At 37.5% G+C, this 19,354-nt stretch overlaps 1 pseudogene; it reads left to right on the plus strand.

The window, feature by feature from the left end:
* The first annotated feature begins 40 nt into the window (after positions 1-40).
* Positions 41-15,799, plus strand: LOC108388551 (glyceraldehyde-3-phosphate dehydrogenase-like; annotated as a pseudogene).
* The last annotated feature ends 3,555 nt before the right edge of the window (positions 15,800-19,354 follow it).

Genomic DNA, 19,354 nt, shown 5'->3' on the forward strand with positions numbered 1-19,354 from the left:
CTCTATGGGAATGTTGAATGTAATCTATGGGAAAGTCCTGAATGAGGTGTTAGCAGCCCTGGGGGTTTAGCCCCAGCTCTAGCTAGCTGATTGCCTGCCTATGTCATAGGCCAGGAAATTGTATTAATCACTTATGGGAGTAAGTGGGAGGGATGAAAGGAAAAGGGGATGTCTTGCTAATGGGTTTCAGCCCCTGGCAAGTTCACTGTGGATTGAATGTGACCAAAGAAAATGACAGTAAAACGTTCTTTGGGGTGAAAGGGTTATACCCAACTTTATTTCCACAGTGGCAGGTCAGTCACTAAAATCCTGTTCATGCAGCAAGCTGGTATCTGCCTTTGGGCATCTCTGCCTGCAAAGCCATGCTCTGGGCCTCTCTGCCTGCACAGTCGTCCTCACAGCTATCCTCTGGGCCTCTGTCCTTGGCACTGCCACCACTCCAGCCTCTGCTCTGCTCTCCTGCAGCCTTGCAGCAGTGCCACCCTGTTGCCCAGAACACCAGGCGGAGCCTTTTATATAGAACAATAGCAATGTATTGCCCACACGTGTATAGTGAGGTAGCCAACCAGGGCCAGGTGAGAATCCTGCCCACAGGAACTTTCATTTTATCCACACTGTTCTCTAGTTGAGAACACCATTAGGGGACCTCCTGCACTCTGGGGGGATGCTTCCTTTCAGTGTGCAGGAAAATCTTGTTTGGCTCTAGGAGCCTATGGACTCCAGTTGGAAAACCGATTGTAGGGAGACGTCCTGGCGGCCTGTTCTCCAAACCTCAGCCACCCTTTCTCGCCCTCCCACAATGGGCAATTCTCCCTCAAAAACATTGGGAGACACTCCCCTCAGCTGTCTCCTACGTAATCTTTCCCGATTAGGTTTAAAGGAGACATGAAACCAAACCACATGGCTTCTATATAAACTCGACAATGGGTCACAGCGGCTAGCTGAGGGCAATTTCTATTTCCAAATTCTCTGACATTTTAGTAACTTCCTCCAGAATACTGGCAAATGGTTAGAGATTCCCTAAATCCAAGGCTTCACCCTCCCTGAGAAACCTTTGTTCTCCACTTAACTCTGACCTCCCACTGAGAACCCACCTCTGCGGCCTAGCCTGCAGCCTGCAGGAGAAACATAGCCAAGGGCCAAAACCTCTTTCTTAACACAGCAGTGTTCTTTTTCCCTCACAACTGCCTGCCTCAGCCCAGACAACTGGAGATGATCTTTCCTAACTAGTCTGGTAGTCTCCCCCAGGGACCTTAACTTCCTATTGTCTACTGGCGAGGCTCCCAGATCTCCGGGAGGTGTGTCTGGCCAAAACAGTCCCTTTATGCCTTTTGCATACTCTATATAGGCCTTTTGCTGACTAAGAGCTCAGGTGAGAGCCGGACAAAAATGCCTTTTTTTCTTTCATCTGGTGCTGAAACCCGGGAGGGGATGCAAACTCAACAGTCCAAGCAGGTTTATTGCTAAAACTGAGAGAGACACCTCTGTTCTGGTGAGCAGAACAAAGGGAAAAAGGGGTCTCTAACAGGCCAAGAGGCTTTTTATGGTCAAGATATTTGGCGAGCTCTTTGAGGTGAGGGGTCAAGGAAAAAATGGGCTTGTGGCTTGCTGACGTGTCCTCTATAGAATGCTTGTAACCTAAATAAGATAAAGTCTAGGTCTCTCCGAGATAGCAGGTCCGGATTCTATCATTCTCCGTTTTAAATGGAGGACTTTCTGACCTGTAGAGCAATGGAGATTTCCAAGGAAAAGTTGGTGTTGCTTAATTTAAAAGTAGTGAAATTCTATCATTATGTGTAAGCAACATTAGACAGCTAGTATTTGTGTTAATATTTTGAGCCTCTCATGTGAAGTCCCCTCCCCCTCCATCATATCATGAGGCCAAGAGAAGTTGGGATGTTTGTCTTGTTTATCATTGTGAAGATTCTGTTTTCTAATATTCATGAGAAAAGTCATCTTACACTTGTACTCCATGCTACTTTTTTATGGTGTCAGTTACCCATAATTTATTGTTTAAAACTATACCAATATACCTATTATAAACTGACAAATTTTGAGGCTGAGTTATAAGTGGCTACTTCTGTTGTAAAATGGTACTAGGAGGCGTTATTCATCACTTCAGAATATACTTATGTAGGAACTTTGCTGGTATATGTTTTAAATCAAAGAATTTTTACTTGGAGGAACTTTATGAGATTATAGTGCCCCTTGTAATTTGAAGGTGAATTGTTAAGCTTGGGGTTGAGATGTTGGAACTTTACTGAATGAATCCTTAGAACCCAGCAAATTTGGATGGCTTCTGTCATCCTATGTAAAAGTTGAAAGTAATTTTGTTTCTTTGGACATAGTTGACGCTGCTGAGCTTCTAATATATCTGTGAGTGTGGAGTATGGGGTAGAAGTACTGGAGTAGAATTTAGGGTTTTAATTCTGTTTTTGCCATTTCCTAGCCATGGAACCATGGGCCTGTCAGTTAACCTCCTTTGGACATTTGTTTTCCCACCCATAAAATTGGGATGGTTGGATTAGAGGATTGCTAAGAGTCCTTCCAATTTAAGATTTTGTGAGATTCTCAGCCCCACCCCTATGACAGGAATGGGTTTTCTTGGATAAGCATTTGATGTATTTGCAGTATTATCAAAATAAAGAGATCCATACTCAGAGAAGCAACATTATTTTAATCAACTGACCCAACCTTCTACAATAGTAGTACTCAACGAGGGGCATCATTACTATTCCAATGGGGTGTTTGTGGCCATTATTTGATGGTCATAATGATTGGAGGGTGGTGCTGGAACTGGTGGGGGTGGGAGGAGGAATGCAAAGTGTTCAGTTGGGAGGTGGACATGGGTCCACACACAAAGGGAGTTGTGCTGCCAAAAATGTCAACACTCCTTCCCTGGAGAGAACTACTGATAACCAATATTACATCTTCCCACCCTGCAGTGATACCTCAGAATTGTTTATGGTTATATATTTGAAATGCCAAAACACAACTGCATGAGAGACTCCATGGCAATGGAGGACAAAAATAGGCAGTTGCCGGCCTGTGGATGTGTCACAGGCATTCTGTGCTGGAATTGCTCTACTTGCGGGGCAGCCTGTCTTTTTTGGTAAACCTAGGCTGATGTTAAACTTGAATCCCAGTATCCCATTTAGTTTTCATAAGAAGGCTGTTCCACAGGTGGTAGAACCAGTCAAGTGACTTGATACTACTTTGCTAGATAAATACAGCATTATTTCACGGAACAAAATCTTAGATATTTCGGGAAATGACAGAAGAAATTTTGTTGGCATTCTGACATCAGATATTAACATGTACTTCTTTTTACTGGGAATAAAGATTAGGATAATCTTGAGATCCATGCCTTTTCATTATGCTTTTAAAAAAAGAAAAATACCTTGTAATGAAATTTTGCATTGTTTGTTAGAGGTAATCTCCAATTTACTTTGGTCTTTCCAAGCACACTTTTGTAAACTCTATCTTTGACTCAATCTTAGGGTGTAGAAGGCATCTGTCCTTATTTGATAAAAGGCTTGGAATCAAAACGTGCTATTAGTACCCTAATTTTTCTGAACAATAGGAATACTATTTATCTGAATGCCAGAAGTCATTCTTCATTTCTACAGTGCTGGAACTGACATGTTCTGTATTTTCATGTCATTTGAATATCATTGCAGTTTGTGTATTACCCCAAAATAAATTTTCATATTTTTCAGAATGATATCCTTGGCCCACTGTTCTAGCACACTTTCCCTCATTATCACCTATTTGCTAATGACTCCCCTGTGTTACTTCTATGAGCCTCATACGTTTACCTGCTTACTAGGCATTTATGCGTGGATGTTTCATGAACACCATAAACTCAAAATGTTCAAAAAGAAAGGAAGTCATCTTGTTTCCCATAAGCCATCTTCATTGCAGTTGGTGGTCAATCCATCTACCCAGTAACCTACTTGGCAAGCAAAAAACCTCTAGTCTCTTCTGCCTCCTTTTCCGTCCTTCTCCCCACCTAGGCCTAAAATCAATCCCCACACCTTGCTAATTCTATTTCCTTCATAAAACAGGGGCATTTCTGTCTCTGTAATGTGTAGCATTCCAAATGGCAAACTCTGAGCATCAACTCCTAGCCATGAGGCAAACTGTACATATGTATATGATTTCATTTACTCCTCAAAAAAATCCTAACACGTAATGTTATTCCTGTTTATAGATAGAGAAACTGAGACATATGGAAGTCACTTGTCTACAATTTCGCATAGCTGGTAGGTTGGCAGAGCCAAAACTTTATTTTAAGCCAGGGATTGTGATTCCAGAGCCTATAGTCCAGATCACCATCCTATATATACCAATCTACCTGTCTGTGTGTGTGTGCTATACATACACACATACACACGCCAGTGCTTTAATTGAGGCCTTGTTAATTCTTTCCTGGTTTACTGCAGCAAGATTCCAGACAGGTCTTTGTTTCCTCCAATCCTGTCCCCTTAAAACCCATCCTCCACATAGTTGCCAGGTAGTTTAGGGGTTAAAAGTATGGGCTTGGTTCCTGGAAGCCAGTCCTGGCTCTGCTGTTTCCTACACATCTGACCTGGCATAAATCACTTAATCTCTGTGCCTCTCATGTTTACCTGCTTACTAGGCATTTGTGCATGGATGTTTCATTAACACCATAAACTCAATCTTAGGGTGTAGAAGGCATCTGCAAAATAGTACTCCCTCAGAGATAGCTTCAGAACTCCTTAGCATGGTGCCCCTACAAGGTCCTTCTTACCTGCAAACTGTTAGTAAACCCTTTGCTCCAGTAACAGAATTTTTTTTGTTGCTACCTGCATTCTCCTTGTTTTCTCTCAGTCTCTTTCCTTTGCCTTATTCCCCCATTTTTCCTTGTCTTAGTTTGTCCTCTGCCTGCCCTTCAAGACTGCCCGAGGTATGGTTCCCTGCACTAATCAGATCACTCTTGCATCAAGTTTTCCCAAAATAACTAGGGCGTATTCATTTAGATATTTATATTTTCCTCTATTGTAAAGTTTACTCTCCTGGTTTCTCCCTACCACCAGATTGAGAGGCTAGGGCCAGAGCAAGTACTCACCCATGAAGTTGGACGCTGAATGAGGCACAGTGGGTAGAGAGTGGGGAGTGAATTTCTGAGTGGTATTATTTTAAAGCAAAAATTTCTGGAGAGTATTTTATAAATAGAAGCTCTAACACTTAAAAAAATAGAGCAATCATGTCTGTGTATCTTTCTAGGACTTAATGTCAGAGGAAAATTAAGTATATTACAGGATAGTTTAGATTTAAATTTAGGCTTTATTTCCAGAAGAAAAAATTGAAAAGAATAAATAATGAATTCAAGGTGTTAAAAAAAAAAAAGAAACTGGGAATATTTTACTTTATTTCCATTTGCTTCACAATGAACATGTTCTTCCTGTGTAAGATCTCAATGTCAAAAGGTCTGTCCTTTAGTATTTTATTTCCAATGCTTTAAAGTGCAATGGACATCATTTCATTACTACTACCATTTCATTTCTCTTTTACTTACTTTCCATCCTGTGATTTAGGAAGGGAACATTTTGCTTAGAGGGGAAAAAATACTATTAAGCAGGTGAATTGATCAGTTCCTTTCCAAAGGAAGGACTGAGGATTATTTTCTCTTTTCTCAATATTCAGCACTACTTACTGCAGGTTGAAAATGTCCCAATCATAGTACTACTAGGAATGTGAGGTTAAGATGGTTTCTACTGTAGATACCTGAAACCAAGTGCTTGCTTATGTTAATGCTTATAAAAAGGTTATTACAGGTCTGAAATCTCTGGTTGGCAGTACAAGATTAAAATTAATTTTGTGAAGGGCTTCAGCAGTTTCTATAATAACTCCTCTGTAACCATCAACATAAGACTGGTCTATCAGGGAATTGAAAAAATCCCAAATTTAATAAACTACACGTTATACTTTTGCAGCTATTATCCTAAACTTGGGCCAATTTGAGTGCCAGAGCTTGCAGTCATCTGGCTTTTGAAATCCTTGTCTGATTATAAAATATTTGCAAAGGTAAGAAATGAAAGTGCATAAGTAATAGGTTTTTCATACATTTTTAAAAGGGCAAACAAAACCTTGACTCCTCAATTGAAGGGGGAAAAAAGCTAATAATGCATTTCCCATAATTGTCCAGTCTCGGCTGAGTATCTGAAATCTGCCATTTTCTTTATCTGTGCATAGCTAAAATTCCAACTCATGCCTCTTCCTTTATCTGAGGCAATACTTGCTTTCTTAGCTCTCCCTACAAAGATACACTCTCTCCTGTAACCCACTTGGTTCTTTGGAAGGACAAATGTTCTGAGGGCCCCAGCTGATCTCAGAATATGAAAATCAGGTTAGGGACCATATTCCTCTTACTCAAGGATTATTTATTAGATCCTTTTAAATACAAGTCTCAGATGAGATAAAGAATGTGAAAGGCGCATAAACTGGAAGTCAGGATACAAATGCTCAAAGCATTATTGGTGAGGTATACCAGTGAGGTCTTAGATGACATTTAGAATAAGATTAGATATGCGGAAAAGCAATTTAGGTCGAGGTATGTCCCTATTCAGACTGAGTAATCAGCTGAAAATTGGTATTAATGCGACACTCTCATGATGGTTTGGTCCCTTGATTTGCATATGTACATGTTTTTGATGCTAATAGAGAGCAACGCTGAACTCATCTGCGGTATTGGTTCACATTGTAAGCCCCCGGACTCCCTGTAACTTTGAAGAATTCTTACTAATTGAAATCCAAAAGCAGGTTCTTTGAAAAGACTGAGAAAATAGATAAAGTTTTTGTAAGCTTTATAAAAGAGAAAAATGAGATTAAGTTAAGTAAGATGAGGAAACAGCCAGCCATCATCACTTGATAGGAGAGATTAATAATACAATATAATTCTGTATAATGTCCTTCATGTAATTGTAGATTAATGATACCAAAATAAAATTTAAAAAAAAAAGAAATGCAAGTGCACTAAGATCCCCACAAAAAAAAAAAAAAGAATATAACTCTGTGGCAACAAAGTAGAGATACAGATGGTTTATTAACAAAATATAAAATGCCAAAATTTACCCAAGAAACAGAAACCTTTGAATATACCAATTAGTATAGATGAAATTAAGTATAAAAAATGACCATGACTGGTTGGCTTCAGATGTGATGAGTTCAATTTGACACTTTAAAGAAAAGATAATTCTAATGCTGTTTAAACTTTATTCTAGATCAGAGCTTCTCCAATCTTACTGTGCATGCAGTTCACCTGAGGGTCTTTTTCATGATGCATATGTTGATTCCTTATGTCTAGGTTAGGGCCTGAGATTCTGCATTTTTAACAGTTCAGGAAATAAGTTTGACAGCCAGGTGGTATCCATGCTGCTAGTCCATGAAACATACTTTGGCTTAAAATTCTGTACCATGGGGGCATCGGGTGAAAAGGAGGATGGAGGCTCTGCAATTCATTTTAATGAGTTTGGCATAAAATTTAATATTAAAACAATATTAAATATACAGAAACAAAATAATACATCAGTTCCATTTACTAAATATTTTTAAATAAAATACTAGTTAAATAAACCTAGGTTTTCTGCTCTTTCCTGTTCAACAGACAGCTGTATCATTCCTGAGACACAATGGTGAAGGATTGGAACAAATGGATTTGTCCCTTTTGGGCACCTGGCCACCAGGGTTACTTTCAACTCTGGCAAAATAGATATTATTGCCACCAGTGACCCCCTTAATTGATGATGGTCTATATGGTCCAGTATGATTGCACCCATGGCAAATTCAACAGTATAGTCAAGGCAGAGAAAGTAAGCTTGTCACCAATGGAAAGCCCATCTCCATCTTCCAGGAGCAAGATCCTGCCAACATTGGATCAGGTAATGCTGGTGCTGAATATAGTGGGGAGTCCACGATGTCTTCACTATGGAGAAGCCAGGGTGCACTCTAAGGGTGGAGCCAAAGTCTTCCTGTCTACCCCTTCTGCAGATGCCCCCAAGATGAGCATCGCAGGATGCTCAGCTGTGATAAGCATGAAGCATGAGAAGTATGACAACTCCCTCAAGGTTGTCAGCAATGTCTCCTGCACCACCCTTGGCTCCCTTGGCCAAGGTCATGGATGATGACTTTGGCATTGTGCAGGTATTCATGACCATAGTCTGTGCTTTCACTGACACCCAGAAAATCATGGATTTCTGGCCTCTCTGGGAAGCTGAGGCATGATGGCTGAATGGCTGCCCAGAACATTGTCCCTGCTTTTCCTGGTACTGCCAACCATGGGTAAGGTCATCCCTGAACTGAATGGGAAGCTCAATAGCATGGCCTTCCATTCTGCACCCCCACCATAATGAGTTGGTTGTGAATCTGACATAACATTTGGAAAAAGCTGTCCAATTCGATGACATCAAGAAGGTGATGAAATAGGCATCAGAGGGCCCCCTAAAGGGCATCCTGGGCTATTCTGAGGACCAGCTTTCTGGTGACTTTAACAGTGACTTTATTCTTCTTTTCAGCAGTGGAGCTGGCATTGCCCTCAGTGACCACTTTGTCAAATTCATTTCCTGGTATAACAATGAATTTGGCTACAGCAACAATGTGTTGACTCTCAGTGGTCCATATGGCCTCCAAGGAGTAAGAGCCTTGCACCAGCAGCCTCAACAGCATAAGAAAGAAGCCCTCAGCTGTCAGAGTGTCCTTGCCCCAACTCAATCCCCAACACACTGATAATCTCCCATCCTCAACACGGTTTCCATCTCAGACCCCTGAAGACCTAGGCAGCCCTGCCTTGTCATGTACCATTAATAAAACACACACAAAAAATATAACAATATAGCAAAAGAATAATAAGCTTTGACTAAGTAAGATTTATTTTGGAAATAGGACATAGTTTGGTATCAACACTATTAAAACAACAAAGAAGAAAAAATCACAAAGCTTATCAATAGATATGAAAAAGGTATTCCTAATACAAATCTAAATAGGGAAGGATAATCTTTAAATACGACAAAGGCTGTTTACAAAACCAAAACCAATAGCAAATATTCTAAATCGTGAAACACTAAGACAACTTCAGAGATCAAGACTAGCTAGCAATATACACCATCACTAGCATTATTTAACATAGTTTTGGAGGTTCTAGAACATGCAATAAATAGGACAAGAAAAAAATAACCAATATAAATCCTACAAAAGAAGAGAGAAAGCTATGTTTTGTTCATAATACATTTCCAGAAAATTTAGAGACCCTAATTAATACATTAAAATTAAAAATGTAGTAAGATGTTGAGATGTAAGACAAATATTTCAATCAAAGCTTTTCACACATCTCTACATCAGAAATAATCTAAAAATGGGGAAAAGTGTTAACTTTACAGTATATAAGCTATTGTTCAGTGAAGGCTATTGTTTAAGTAATAATCCTCAGTACCTAGAATGGTGCCTGGCTCCTAGTAGGTGGTAAATAAATATTTGTTGAATGAGTGTGACAAATAAAAAAAACATGAAACATGCATATATTCATAAGTAAGGCACAGAACTTTAGGAAAAAAGTCTAAAGATCTAAACAAATGTAAAGACATCCTGCTGTTGGCTGAGGTAACTTAGTTTCATTAAAAAGTAAATTATCTCCAAATTAACATACACATTTAATGAATTTCAATTAGTATCTCTAGCATTTTTTGTTTGTTTATTTAGGATAAAATGGTCATTAAATTTATACAGAAGAAGAAATATCCAGGAATAGCAAAGAAAATTATGAAAAAGGAAAAATGAAGATTTCTTAGATGTAACACTCTCCTGTAAAATCATTGTAGTTATGACACTGGGTATGAGTATGACATTGACATGGGAACAGACAGGTCAGTGGAACAAAATAGACTCAAGAACTAGATCTCAGGGTATATAAGAATTTACGAAGAATAAGATTCAATTAGTAGGAAAAATAATGGTTTGTTTAATAAACGGTACTGGCAAAATCTATCCATCTAGAAGAGACCAGAGTTGAACCATAGCTCTCATTATTCATGAAAATAAATTCCAGGGAAATTAAAGTTTCATATAGGACAAAAAAAACTTTTTTACATCTCAGGAACTGTGTATCTGAGGATGAAGAAGACCTTCAAATGACAGGACACTTAAAACCTATAACAGAAAAGAGACCTATTTGTATACAAAAATAAAATCGAGTAGCAAAAGATTATTAGCCAAATTAAATGACAAATAATACATTTGTTAAAAGTTAATGAAAATGGAATAATTAGTTAATATCTATACATAGATTTTATAAATTGACAGACAAAAATCTCAAGAAAAATGGGGAAAGGAAATGTATAAGCAAATATAGAAAACAGTTAATCTGAGTGACTAATAAACAAATGAGAAGGTATGAAATCTAGTTTGAGCAAGTGCAATAGCAATATCACTTTTATATCCATTAGTTGAATAAAACTACAAAGAGGAATATATCTTTCGCTGTTGAGTAAGTGTGAGAAAGGGTACTCTCACACATTGCTGACAGATATCGGAGATAGTTTTAATATATTTCTCCAGACTGCTTTCCAAAAACAAAAATACAGATACCATTTGTTATAGCAGCCACTCTTCTGAGACGCTCCCCATAGAAATAAAAACACAAATATGGAAAAACTGAATTTATAAGAATATTTGATTCAGTGATTTATAGTGAGCCCAAACTATAAACAAGTGACAGTGACAAAAAACAATAATAGAATGTATAAAATTTTCTGTACATAATCTTATGAGTGTAGAAAAAATGTGGAAGAATACGAGGTGTTGTTAACATGGATTATCTGGATGGAACTAGATGTGGGGAGGGAAGAGTGTAGTGGGGAGTCAGGCACATAGAAACAAGCTAACAAGGAAAAAGCAAGAACATGCCACTGCCTGCCTGCTGTCTGCCCTTGCCAGCATGAGTGACTGCCCATTTTGTAAAATTACATATATATGTATATGCATATATATGAATATATAGATATATATGATCTATATATATATATATATTGATCTACTTATCTGCCTAAAGAAAGAGGGGGAAAGTGAGTTATACCTATATCTATAGACCCATAAGGATGCTTATGACATTGCTAAGTGAAAAAAGAAAATTGCAATGTAAAGTGTGTATGGTTCTCTTCGGTAGGAACAAACAAAAACACCCTCTATATATTGCTGCTTTGATACGTTTGCAAAAAAGGCATGGGAAAGCACTGCAAACTCTTAGGATAGGTATAGCGTAGGGTTGAGAGGTGGGGAACGATTAAGGTATTTCTTTACAGAGTTTCTCATATCTGCTACAATGAGCCTGTATTGCTTTGTAACTTGAAAAACTTGAAATATTGTCCTATCTGGGCAGACATTTTTCCTGACTTATTACTTTACTTTGATTATCAGTTGGTCCTTCCTATTAATTAATATTAGACATTGACTAGTATTTAATGTCAGTGGTCAATTTTTTTTGTATATTAGCATATAGATATACACATATATAAAAATTCTATAAATATACATTTCTGGGTATATGGGTAGAGTAAATTTGGAATTTAGCAATGGTTTCCTAGAAAAATTAAAAGCAATAGATCTACCACTTATTTACTTGTATCACTCATGAATTCTAAATCACAGATTTTCTTGGCTCATTCAAATATGAAGGAAAGAAGGATGATGAGTAATACAGAGAAATCATTTGCATCTCATCACATAAATATCAGAGATGTCTAACTGAACTCTCCACAATGAAGTAAATGGACTATATTCTGTGCTATCTAATATTAATTATAACCACTAGCCCCATGTGGCTATAGAGCACTTTAAATGTGATGACTGTATCTGAAGAATTGAATTTCTTTAATTTAATTTAAATAATTTAAATTTTATAATTTTGGATTAAATATAAATAGCCACATGTAGACAATAGTTATAGCATGTTCAGTAGAACTACTACTCTCACTTAAAACAAACAAAAGAAATCCCAGGCTCATTGATAATTGAAATGATGAATTTGCTTCTTTTAGCTAATAACTGGTATGTAAGAGAATATCCTGTATGTGTATGGTGTAATAGCTTTTTAAAAACATTGTTATAATTGTAAAATTTTAATAAAATAAAACAAACATATAAAATATGAAAACATGACAAATACCCATGAACCCACCATTTACATTTAAAAAATGTTACTATTTCATTAAATTTTGCCTCCAATTTTTAAAAATATTACATATCCAAGCTCCCTTTATATTCTCCCCTTTCCTTCCCTTCTCCACACCAAGTTAAAGACATATAAATTAGGCATGTGTCCTTCCTGTCCACTGGTATCAGATATTTGCTTCATGCTTTTCAAAGACGGACAAGAACCATACATCATCAGAGTATAGCATTCTGTCTGGGTTATATGTGTATCTGTGTGTGTGGTCCTGTGTATTTGCCCAAAATAATCCACTTGCCAAGAAAGATTAGAGGAATTTAGAGCCATAGAAAAAAGGAGAGCAATCTGGATGAGGGGTTATTTACTCACAGAAAGTGAGAATGGATAATATTAAATAAGAATCATACAACTTAATAACAAAAGAGCAAATAATTTAATTTAAAAATTAGCAAAGAACCTGAGTATTTTTCCAAATAAAACATAATTATGGACATTAGGTATAAGAAAAGGTGCTTAACATCACTGATACTAAACCTAGACAAGGACAATGCAATAAAAGAAAATTACAGGCCAATAACCTGGATGAACATAGGTGCAAAAATCCTCAGCAAAATATTAGCAAACTGAGTTCAACAATACATTAAAAAGATTATATACCATGATCAAGTGCTATTTATTCCAGGTAAGTGAGGATGGTTCACTAAACGTCTGCAAATCACTCAGTGTGATACACCACACTAACAAAATGAAGGATAAAAACATGATCATCTCAATAGATGCAAAAAAATCATTTGAAAAAATTCGACATCCATTTATGATAAAAACAAAGTGGCTATAGAGGGAATGCACTTCAATATAATAAAGACAGTATATGACAAGCCCATAGATAACATCATATTCAATGGTGAAAAGCTGAAACATTTTCCTCTAAGATCAGGAATAAGACGAGGATGCACACTCTGATCACTTCTATTAACATAGTATTGGAAGTCCTAGCCAGAGCAATTAGGCAAGAAAAAGAAATAAAAAGCATCCAAGTTGGAAAGGAAGAAGTAAAACTCACAATTTACAGATGATATAAAAAAAAAAACCCACTAAAGACTCCATAAAAAAACTAAGAATAAATTCAGTGAAGTTGCAGGATACAGAATTAAATCATAAAAGGCTGTTGGATACTTCTGCACTAGTAATAAGTTATCAGAAAGAGAGAAGAATGAAATAATCCCACTTACAATTATAACAAAAAGAATAAAATAACTGGGAATAAGTTTAACCTAGATTAAAAGACCTGTATATGGAGAAATATAAGACACTAATGAAAGAAATCAAAGAACATACAAATAGATTGGGAAAATCAATATTAAAATGTCCATACTACCCAAAGGAATATATAGATTCCATGCAATCCTTATAAAAATTCCAAAGGCAATTTTCAAAGAAATTGAACAAATAACTATGTGTAGGAAAGCACACACACACACAAAAAAAACAATAGCCAGAGCAATCTTGAGAAGGAAGAACAAAGCTAGAGGCATCACACCCCTAATTTCAAACTATATTACAAACTGTAGTAATGAAAACTATGTATGGTATTTGCATAAAAACAGATCACAGATCAATGGAATAAAATAGAAAGCCCCCAAATAAACCCACACCTTTAATAATAAACCTCCAATAAAACTCTTAGAAGAAAACAGGCAAAACTCTTGAATATAAACATGAGCAACTTCATGAACATATCTCCATGGGTGACAGAAACAAAAGCAAAAATGAACAAGTGGGACTATATCAAAATGAAAAGCTTCTGTACAGCAAAGGACACCATCAGTAGGACAAAAAGGCATCCTACAGTATGGGAGAATATATTCATAAATGACATCCAATAAAGGGTTGACATCCAAAACATATAAAGAGCACACATGCCTCAACAACCAAAAAGCAAATAGCCCAATTAAAAAATGGGCAGAGGATCTGAACAGACACTTCTCCAAAGAAGAAATTTAGATGGCCAACAGGCACATGAAAAGATGCTCCACATTGCTAATCATCAGGGAAATGCAAATTAAAAGCACAATGAGATATCACCTCACACCAGTTAGGATGGCTAACATCCAAAAGACAAACAACAACATGCTGGCAAGAATGCAGAGAAAGGGGAACCTTCCTACACAACCGGTGGGAATGTAAATTAGTTCAACCATTGAAAGCAGTATGGAGGTTTCTCAAAAAGCTCAAAATAGAAATATCATTTGACCCAGGAATTTAACTCCTAGGAATTTATCTGAAAAAAACAGGATCACAGATTCCGACATATGCACTCTTATGTTTATTTGCAGCACTATTTATAATAGCTAAGAAATGGAAGCAATCTAAGTGTCCATCAGTAGATGAATGGATAAAGAAGATGTGGTACATATACACAATGGAATATTATCCAGCCATAAGAAGAAAACAAACCCTTCCATTTGCAACAACATGGATGGAGTTAGAGGATATTACGCTCAGTGAAATAAGCCAGGCAAAGAAAGACAAGTATCAAATGATTTCACTCATCTATGGAGTATAAGAATAAAGCAAAAACTGAAGGAACAAAACAGCAGCAGACTCACAGAACCCAAGAATGGACTAACAGTTACCAAAGGGAAGGGGATTGGGGAGGGTGAGTGGGAAGGGAGGGATAAGAGGGTTAAGGGGCATTACGATTAGTACACATAATGTAGGGGGGGCATGGGGAAGGAAGTAAAGCACAGAGAAGACAAGTAGTGACTCTATAGCATCTTACTATCCTGACAGACAGTAACTATAATGGGGTATGTGGAGGGGACTTGATAATAGGGGGAATGTAGTAACCACAATGTTGCTCATGTGAAACCCAAGCATAAGATTGTATATTAATGCTAACTTAATAATAAATAATAAATAAATAACCCTGCAATGTCAATTAATTTATGACTAAGGAGCCAAGAATATATAATGGGGAAAGGACAGTGTCCTCAATAAATGGTGTTGAGAAATCTGTAAAGCCACATGCAAAAGAATGAAGCTTGACCACTATTTTATACCATACACAAAAATTTACTTGAAATCGATTAGACTTGAACATAAGACTTGAAACCATAAAACTCACAAGAAAACAGGAAGTAAACTCCCTGATATCAATCTTGGTGATGATATTTTGATCTGACACCAAAAACAAAAGCAACAAAAGGAAACGTAAGTAAGTGGGACTATATCATACTATAAAGCTTCTGCACAACAAAGGAAACCATCAACAAAACAAAAAGGCAGCCTACTGAATGGGAGAACATATTAGCAAATCACATATTTGATAAGCAGCTAGTATCTAAAATACATAAAGAACTCAACAGCAAAAAAATGGTGGCATGAGAGGAGAGACAGAGGCTTCCTCCTAAAACTGAATACAATTAGAAAATTTTATTGGCTCAACTAATCCTGAGAGAGCAACAGGAGAGAGGAAGGCACCAGACTGCACACAACTGGAGAAAAGAGCAGACCTCACCGAATGGGGATAACATACCAGAGCTGTGGCTCCACAGGACCTGAGCCCTTCCCCCACCCCAGCTCACTGGTGGGAGGAAGAGAAATGGAGCAGGAAGGTAGTGGAAGGCTTGGGACTGCTGAATACCTAGCTCTGGAGATCTTCTCTGGGAGCACAAACTTACATTTCATAGTGCTTTCATGAGACTCGCATGACTATCAGGTTGGAAAGTTAATACAGGCAGAGTTCCTGGAGAGACTGGGATTCCGGCTGCTTGTGGAAAGCAGGGATCCATATCTGGCTGCTCTGGGACAAAAACTTATACCTGTGTGACCAGCCTACTGGCTCAGGCAGTGGAGACAGGCACAGCAGCTGGGAGGTGGGGAACAGCTCTTTCCTCCCCCCAGGCACCAGTACTGCTCCCCTGTGACCCCCGGCATTGCTTCAGGGGCTGAGCAGCTCCAGAATAGAGCTTCTGGACACTAGAAGGTGCCATATACAAACACGAAACACCAAAGTAACCTTGTCCAGAGTAAAATAATTAATACAACTCCCAAGAAAGATTTAAATAGTATGGACCTCGTGACTCTTCCTGAAAGGGAGTTCAAAATAAAAATAATCAACATTCTAATGGAGGTATGGGAAGACATCCAAGAACTCAGGAATGAATTCAGGTTGGAGATCCAATCACTGAGGAAGCAGGATGGATATGGTGGAGGAGACAATAAATGAAATGAAACTAGAGAAGAGGAATACAAAGAAGCTGAGGCACAGAGAGAAAAAAGGATCTCTAAGAATGAAAGAATATTGAGAGAACTGTGTGACCAATCCAAGCATAACAATATTCACATTATAGGGATACCAGAAGAAGAAGAAGAGAGAGAAAGGGATAGAAAGTGTCTCTGAGGAGGTAGTTGCTGAAAACTTCCCCAAGCTGGGGAAGGAGATAGTCTCTCAGGCCATGGAGATCCACAGATCTCCCAACACAAGGGACCCAAGGAAGACAACACCAAGACACATAGTAATTAAAATGGGAAAGATCAAGGATAAGGACAGACTGCTAAAAGCAGCCAGAGAGAGAAATAAGATCACATGCAAAGGAAAGCCCATCAGGCTAACATCAGACTTCTCAGCAGAAATCTTACAGGCCAGAAGGGAGTGGCATGATGTATTTAATGCCATGAAGCAGAAGGGCCTGGAACCAAGATTACTTTATCTGGCAAAATTATCATTTAAATTTGAAGGACAGATTAAACAATTTCCAGATAAGCAGAAGCAGAGAGAATTTACCTCCCACAAACAATCTCTACATTGTATTTTGGAGGGACTGCTATAAATGGAAGTATTCCTAAGGTTGAATAGCTGTCACCAGAGGTAATAACCACAGTAAAGAAAGTAGAACACCTAATTACAAAGCAAATGCAAAATTAAATTAACTATCCTCAAAGTCAATCAAGGGATAGACAAAAAGTACAGAATTTGACACCTAATATGTAAAGAATGAAGGTGGAAGAGAAAGGAGGAGAAATAGAAAAGAACCTTTAGATTGTGCTTGTAACAGCATACTAAGTGAGTTAAGTTAGACTCTTAGTAAGGAAAGTAACCTGGAACCTTTGGTAACCATGAATCTAAAGCATGAAATGGCAATAAGTACATACCTATCAATAATCACCCTAAATGTAAATGGACTCAATGCACCAATCAAAAGACATACAGTCACTGAATGGATAAAAAAATAAGACCCATCTATATGCTGCTTACAAGAGACTCACCTCAAACCCAAAGACATGCACAGACTAAAAGTCAAGGGATGGAAAAAGATATTTCATGCAAACAATAGGGAGAAAAAAGCAGGTGTTGCAGTACTAGTATCAGACAAAATAGACTTCAAAACAAAGAAAGTAACAAGAGATAAAGAAGGACATTACATAATGATAAAGGGGTCAGTCCAACAGGAGGATATAACCATTATAAATATATATGCACCTAAAATAGGAGACCCAGCATATATAAAAATAACCATTATAAATATATATGCACCTAAAATAGGAGACCCAGCATGTGTAAAACAAATACGAACAGAACTAAAGGAGGAAATAAAATGCAAGGCATTCATTTTAGGAGACGTCAACACACCATTCACTCCAAAGGACATATCCACCAGCCAGAAAATAAGTAAGGACACAGGGACACTGAACAACACACTAGAACAGATGGACCTAATAGACATCTATAGAACTCTACATCCAAAAGCAACAGGATACACATTCTTCTCAAGTGCACATGGAACATTCTCCAGAATAGACCACATACTAGGCCACAAAAAGAGCCTCAGTAAATTCCAAAAGATTGAAATCATACCAACCAACTTTTCAGACCACAAAGGCATAAAACTAGAAATAAATTGTACAAAGGAATCAAAAAGGCTCACAGACATATGGAGGCTTAACAACATGCTCCTAAATAGTCAATGGATCAACAACCAAATTAAAATGGGGACACAGCAATATATGGAAATAAATGACAACAACAACACAAAACCCCAACTTCTGTGGGATGCCCCAAAAGACTCTTAAGAGGAAAGTATATAGGAATCCAGGCATATTTAAAGAAGGAAGAACAAACCCAAATGGATAGTCTAAAGTCACAATTATCAAAATTGGAAAAAGAAGAACAAATGAGGCCTAAAGTCAGCAGAAGGAGGGACATAATAAAGATCAGAGAAGAAATAAATAAAATTGAGAAGAATAAAACAATAGAAAAAATCAATGAAACCAAGAGCTGGTTCTTTAAGAAAATAAACAAAATAGATAAACCTCTAGCCAGACTTACTAAGAGAAAAAGAGAATCAACACACATCAACAGAATCAGAAATGAGAAAGGACACATCACGACGGACCCAACAGAAATACAAAGATTTATTAGAGACTACTGTGAAAACCTATATGCTAAGAAGCTGGAAAACCTAGAGAAAATGGACAACTTCCTAGAAAAATACAACCTTGCAAGACTGACCAAGGAAGAAACACAAAATCTAAACAAACCAATCACCAACAAAGAAATTGAAGTGGTAATCAAAAACTACCCAAGAACAAAACCCCAAGGCCAGATGGATTTACCTTGGAATTTTATCAGACATACAGAGAAAATATAATTCCCATTCTCCTTAAAGTTTTCCAAAAAATAGAAGAGGAGGGAATACTCCCAAACTCATTCTATGAAGCCAACATCATCCTAATACCAAAACCAGGCAAAGACCCCACCAAAAACGAAAATTACAGACCAATATCACTGATGAACATAGATTCAAAAATACTCAACAAAATATTAGCAAACCAAATTCAAAAATACATCAAAAGGATCATACACCATGACCAAGTGGGATTCATCCCATGAATGTAAGGATGATACAACATCTGAAAATCCATCAACATCATCCACCACGTCAACAAAAAGAAGGACAAAAACCACACAATCATCTCCATAGATGCTGAGAAAGCATTTGACAAAATTCAACATCCATTCATGATAAAAACTCTCAACAAAATGGGTATAGAGGGCAAGTACCTCAACATAATAAGGCCATATATGATAAACCCACAGCCAACATCATACTGAACAGTGAAAAGCTGAAAGCTTTTCCTCTGAGATTGGGAACAAGACAGGGATGCCCA

The sequence above is a fragment of the Manis javanica genome, chromosome 17 (genome assembly GCF_040802235.1).
Source record: "Manis javanica isolate MJ-LG chromosome 17, MJ_LKY, whole genome shotgun sequence".
Classification (NCBI taxonomy): domain Eukaryota; kingdom Metazoa; phylum Chordata; class Mammalia; order Pholidota; family Manidae; genus Manis; species Manis javanica.